The sequence below is a fragment of the Sminthopsis crassicaudata genome, chromosome 4, assembly GCF_048593235.1.
Source record: "Sminthopsis crassicaudata isolate SCR6 chromosome 4, ASM4859323v1, whole genome shotgun sequence".
NCBI classification, from domain to species: domain Eukaryota; kingdom Metazoa; phylum Chordata; class Mammalia; order Dasyuromorphia; family Dasyuridae; genus Sminthopsis; species Sminthopsis crassicaudata.
In genome coordinates this window covers 193,187,879-193,194,085 of record NC_133620.1, presented here as the reverse complement: position 1 = coordinate 193,194,085, position 6,207 = coordinate 193,187,879, and positions in this window count along the sequence as shown.

Below are 6,207 nucleotides of genomic sequence, written 5' to 3'. Positions count from 1 at the left end.
AATCAAAACCTTAAGCAACTTAGGTATTCAGAGAGTTGAAGATTGTATTGAATGAAAAAAAAAATTAACTGTGATGTAATAGATACACTTATTAAGCACTTAAGAGCTTTACTTCCTGTCACCCTCCATTTCTCCAAAAGAAGTCAGTTCAAGAGTTACTGTGAAGTATTTCTCTATCTTTCTGAAGATAAACCTCTCCTCCCTCCCCGTTTAGTTTTTTCTTTCAGTTAAGTGATCCTAAAGCATTAATAAAAAAGGTAATTTTATTACCAATTTTGGTAAATACAAAGTTACCAGTTGATATAATTTAAAAACCTGTTGCCTTAAAAAGTACATTTACAGTTAACCTATTATTTAAGAACTGTTAAACATATGTCTCAAATATCTAATCAAATTTTAGTTTTGAAATTTCAAACTTTTTCATGGACTTCTGAATAGTGTGAAGTTGGGAGAAATTGTTTTTCTCTGAAGTTTATTCTGTTTAAAGTAATTAGAGATTCTTATTTAGAATGTGCTGGTACTACAGTTGATTGGCTGGATTGAAAGATTTGTGGATGGTAACATCCTATATTAAAAAAACAAAAAACAATCATCCACCCAAACCAAAAGCATACCACTTGTAAATGGAAAAAAATTATAACTGCATATTCCTAAGATAAAAGTACCAGAAGTTCAGATCTTTATATTTCATGGGGTATCTTTGCCAGAGACATTTCTGCTAAGTACACGAATTAAGAAATTCCATTTAACCAGAACAATCCCATATGCTAGCCATGATCTCTAAACTGGGTTGTTTGTAACATAGCCCTTTAAAAAATGCATGATGGAGCTTATTATATCCCTTTCCGAGACACAGCACCTGCAGGGCTTCTTTTATCTCCATTGACTCGTTTAGTATAATTGCCTATGCAGTTTAATTGAATTAGAAATTTACCTGTTAATCTCCACCCTCTCTCCCCCCTCCCCAAAGCCCTTTACCCTGTAATGCTGTATATGTTTGGAAAAACTAGCAACTTCCTTAAGATAAATTTGCTTTGGAAAATTACTGGTCCTTTGCTGCTTATTAGCAATAAAGTAAATACCTTCAATTTCACTTAGTTGTTTTTTCCCCCAGAAAGTTACTCAGAGTACTAACTTACATTATTTCTCTCATTTATCAACAAGGAACAAATATACCCATTTTCCAAATAGAAAGGTAAAAATCAGAGAAAAAGGACACTTCTAGCCAGTTTGTTTGGAAGATAGGAAGAGATGTGATGAAAAGGAATAATATCTACTTTGTCTCTTTCCCTTTGAAATTCAGAGTCCTAGAAGATCACCAACCTGTTATTTTAGGAGTATTTTCAAAAATTTTCCTAAACTTGCCCCTAAATGAGTGTCAGGTGTTGAGACCCCTCTGAACTCCATTCAGATGCATATTTTGAAATTAATGGTTACAGGCTAGAGAGAGTATAATCTCTTAAATATTCCCCTACCCCTTCTCCATTAGTGTGAGGATGTTTATATTCATCTGAATGGAATTTAGAGTCAGTATAGAAAACTTTACATTTTTTGCAAGTGTTATAATTTTTGTGGGGTTTGTTAACTGGGACTCATTTCTTACTACAAATAGTGCTGGATTTTTTGTGGATTATTATTGAATCAGATTTAAATGGTAAACTTGTTAGGATTTATTAATCAAATATGCCTGTGTTATCTTTACTTGCTTTAGTGTTTATCTCTCATTACCAAAGTGGGCATCTATGTTTTGTCATACATACCTTTTAAATTTGGAACTATAAGTGAGCTTATTTGCATTTTTCCCCTGACCTGACACTGATCAAATTTATCTGTTAATATAAGAATTGTGTCATGAACTTTAATAATGTTTTCTAAAATGAAGCAAATGACTAGAATTTGGAGAAGTAATTTTAGAATAATTTTACATTTGATCTTTCTCCCCCTGGTTTTCCATTTTCACATTTCTTTTGGGAAAACATATTAGTTTGTTCTTAAAAATTATAGAAACTTTTTTTTCTCCTGAGGCAATTGGGGTTAAGTGACTTGCTCAAAAGTCACACAGCTAGGAAGTATTTTTAAGTGTCTGAGTTCAGATTTGAACTCAGTTCTTCCTGACTCTAGGGCTGGTGCTGTTTCTACTGCATTACCTAGCTGCCCCGGAAACCTTATTTTTCAAAAATTAAAATTTATTTCTTTCAGTTGTGAAGCATTCCCCCTCCCCCAAGCACCGAACTTGAAAAAAACCCAACCAAATCTTTGTTAATAAGCATAGTCAAAACAAATTCCCATCTGTATATTAGTGTATCCTCTCTTTGTTGGGAGAGTGGTTAACATTCTTCTATCACTGAGCCTCTGAAATGGTAGTTGGTTGTAATCAATCAGGGCTTTTAAGTCTTTCAAAATTATTTTTACAGTGTTGATATTATTGTGTAAATTAGCAGCCTTGTTACTAATGAAAGCAAGGTACATTGGATTTAAGGAAAAGAAATTTAACAGTAGTTTGGCCTGAATGATACATATATATGTACATATTTGTGTATATGTGTATACATATATATGTAATCTGTAGATAGATATAATATATATGTGATATATATTTGTGTTTGACATGTATTATGTGATTTCTGCTGGGACTTGTACAAGCCCTTTAATTACTTCCTACCTCACTCAGCCTCTATGTGTAGTGAATGTTGAGCTCTTCCATGAAAGTGCATTTCTAGCAGCCTTGCTATAGTTTCTTTTCTCCAGGTAGTGGAATGATTCACTTATTTTTAATATAGACATCTGGTCATTCAAACAACCTAATTCAGAATCCCTTTTTTTGGACATTAGCATTTTGAATAATTGAGTTTTCATTGCATTCTTTATTACCTAAGTGAGAAAAAACTGTATTTAATTAACTGGCCTAAGTATTTTTTTAATTTTAAATTAAATTAAATTTTTTTTTTTTTTTTTTTTTTTTTTTTTTTTTTTGCTGAGGCAATGGGGTTAAGTGACTTACCCAAAGTCACATAGCCAGGAAGTATCTGAGGTCAGATTTGAACTCCGGTCCTCCTGACTTCAGATCCCACATACTAGAGAGGTAGTGCTCTATCCACTGCATCAATTAGCTTCCAGTACATTAATTAGCTGCCTGGTATCTTTTTTTTTTTTTTTAAACTTTAATTTATAAAGAAACTGCTTCTTTACTGAGAAACATACAACCTGTCCTAATGTTCTTGACCAGATTGTAATTTAAATATATTGAAGTTAATGGAATTCAGCTTCTCATTTAGTAGCCTTTTGAAATAGACCATCATCTTTAGAATGTTGTAATTTTGTAATATGTTTGATAATCAGTACTATTTTGCTAAATATCTTAAGTTTTTGAAAGTTTTTTCAGATTTCTTTCCCCCCTGAGATCAATTTAAATTTGTCTCTTCTTATATCTTCCCATATAGATTTTGGCCATACTGCTTTTAAAGTCTGCAATGTGATACCCCCTTTCCTGCCAGTGGCTTACAGTGGATATGTTATTTTACTGTTGTTCTTTTAAGTTTATTAGACTTTTTAAAAATTTTGGGCTCATGATCTCTAAAAGGAGTACTTCTCCCCTTTAATGCCATTTGGTTGTGACTGAATGGGGGGAACCTGCATAAGCATTGGAGGTTTGCTAGGTGAAGTAAGTAGTCCTAAAGTCAGACTCTTTAATATCTAAACAAATAGTAGAGATTATGTAATTCTGGCTTTTGAAAATTTTGCTTTTATTTTTCCTAATCAAACTTTTTTCTTCCTATAGAAATTTGATTTCAACAGACTACAATATTGAGACATAATTTACTCCTAAACACATTTTTCAACTGATTTCAGCTCATTAATATTTCCTGTAGATTTTTAATGTATAAGTTGGAATATAATTTAGAACAAAGAACAATAATGTTTGTTTTCTTATTTGTAGAATTCAGCAGATTGGAAGACTTCTAGTTCTAAATTTATGTACTGATAAGCATTTTTTTTTTTTTTAAGAGACTTGGCTATCCTGTGGCTGTATTACCAAAGGAAATATATTGATTTACTTGAATTAATACTAAATGAGTTTATTCTGTCTGCTTCTTATTCATGATGTAAAATATCTGATCTTACTGTAGTTGGTGGTTTTGGAATTTTAATCATGATGTTCCACAAAATAGTGGATAAGATATTGCTAAGCAGAATTAAGGAAAGCAGCAGCAGAAGTCTAGGGTGTCCTATGGATTTTATTTATTGCATATTTTACCAATTTCATTGAAGCCTTTCTGGGATATATCACCTTGATTTCATTGAACATCATAGATAATGAATGCCCTTTGCTAGGATTTGATTTCCTCTGAGAAAAGATGTTCTTTCCAGACAGGATGTCATATCCTGTGGCATTTGCACATCAATGATACAGATGAAATCCTAGTTTGCAATAGATAACATTGGGAACTAAAGTTGTTATAGCACTAAAAGATTTTAAGTCCTAGTCAATAATCCTTTTCCCCTCTCCTCTAAACAAAATATATGACAGTATCCCAGTAATAACAAAAGATCCTGCACAGTTTTTGGGGAGTTTACTATAATAGGATTTAACCTATTCTACAAAAGCTAGTCAGGAAAATGAGTAACTTTGTGCCATGTGTTTGTGTGACTCAGATTTTGTGGGTGTGGGTGTGGGTGGGTGTTTTTCCCTCTTTGTACAGTCTTGATGTGACACTACAATGCCACTTTGTACAATGCTCTTTGATGTTAATATAGTGAAATCCACATTTTCTATAAGAGTAGATGCTTGAACAGCTGGCTTTTGAATACAATATTGTTAATAGGCCTAAGATGTGGGTGAATGAAATGGATTGCAGGAATATTTCTCTGCACACACATTCCTAGAGAGGTTTTATTGTAATAACTTTTAAAAAATTATTTTCAGTAGATAAAGGAGGGAGGGAGTATGATTGATTGGATTTATTTCATTTGACTTTGATTAATGTGTTTTTGACTTTGTATAAACAATTGTGAATATTTATTGGAATAAAATATCAGCTCAGGTGAAACCCTGGATTGCTATTTATTTTTTTCATTGTTTAGATGGTTGGGATTTCAGGTTTAATGGCAGTCCCCAAAAAACACTGCCAAAATTTTTGGTATCAGATATCTAAGATAAGATTAATATCTAAGATGCATAACGATTGACATAAATATTATGTCTAAGATCCATTCTCCAATAGCTAAGTGGTCGGAGGATAAGAATAAACAGTTTTCAAAAAAGGGAATGCACTTTACTAACAACCATGTCAAAAATATTCTAAATAACTAGTAATAAAAGAAATGCAAATTAAAACAATTCTGAGGTTATTAAACCCATTAGGTTATCAAAACAAAACAACAACCCCAAAACACAAAAACAGATATACTTGTAAGAAACTGACTTATTGTTTGTATGTTCCCTTTCATGGTACAGATGACAGCCCATCCATACCCACCCATCAGTGATCTTCCGTAAGTTTTCAGAACATCCTGGTAGTCTCCTTCACTGTTTCCTGTCATCCCAAGGTCTATTCACCTGTCATTCCTTTCTCCATGGCCTTCTCACCTTTTTTTCTATTTTGTATTCCTCTGATATTTTACTCCTGTTCTTCTGAATTCATCATCAATTACATGTTGCCTGTTTGTATCCATCTTGTGCCTGTGTTAGATACTCATTGTCATTTCCTTGGAGATGTGTGTTCCAAGTCTTGTAGCCATATAGTGATAAAAATTGGAAATAGTGTTGCAGAGGCTATGGGAAGACAGTCCTACAAGTAACTCTAGATTTTAATAAAGCAGATTTGAAAGTAATGAAAGGAAATACATAGGCTCCTATGTCCTAAATTTCTGCAGAATTTAGTTCCAGGGATATGTATTCCAAGGATATGCCCTCAAAAATGAAATTTCTGATGAAGAAATGGAGAATTGCTAGATATCCCATATTTTTTCCCCATCTTCACAGCATATGTTTACATTTTGTGTTCTTTACTCACAGCCATTCCCTAGTCCAGATCCTGGAACAGTTAAGTGGCCTAGAGGATTAAGCATTTGTGGAGCAAAGGGGAGGGTGAGAGAAGGAGATCTGGAGAAACAGGATCAGGCTGAGTAGAAAGGTGTCACAAATACTAAATGGAAAGTAAACTCAAATTTGCCTAAGAAACTAGCAAACAAAAATTGGAGAAGTTA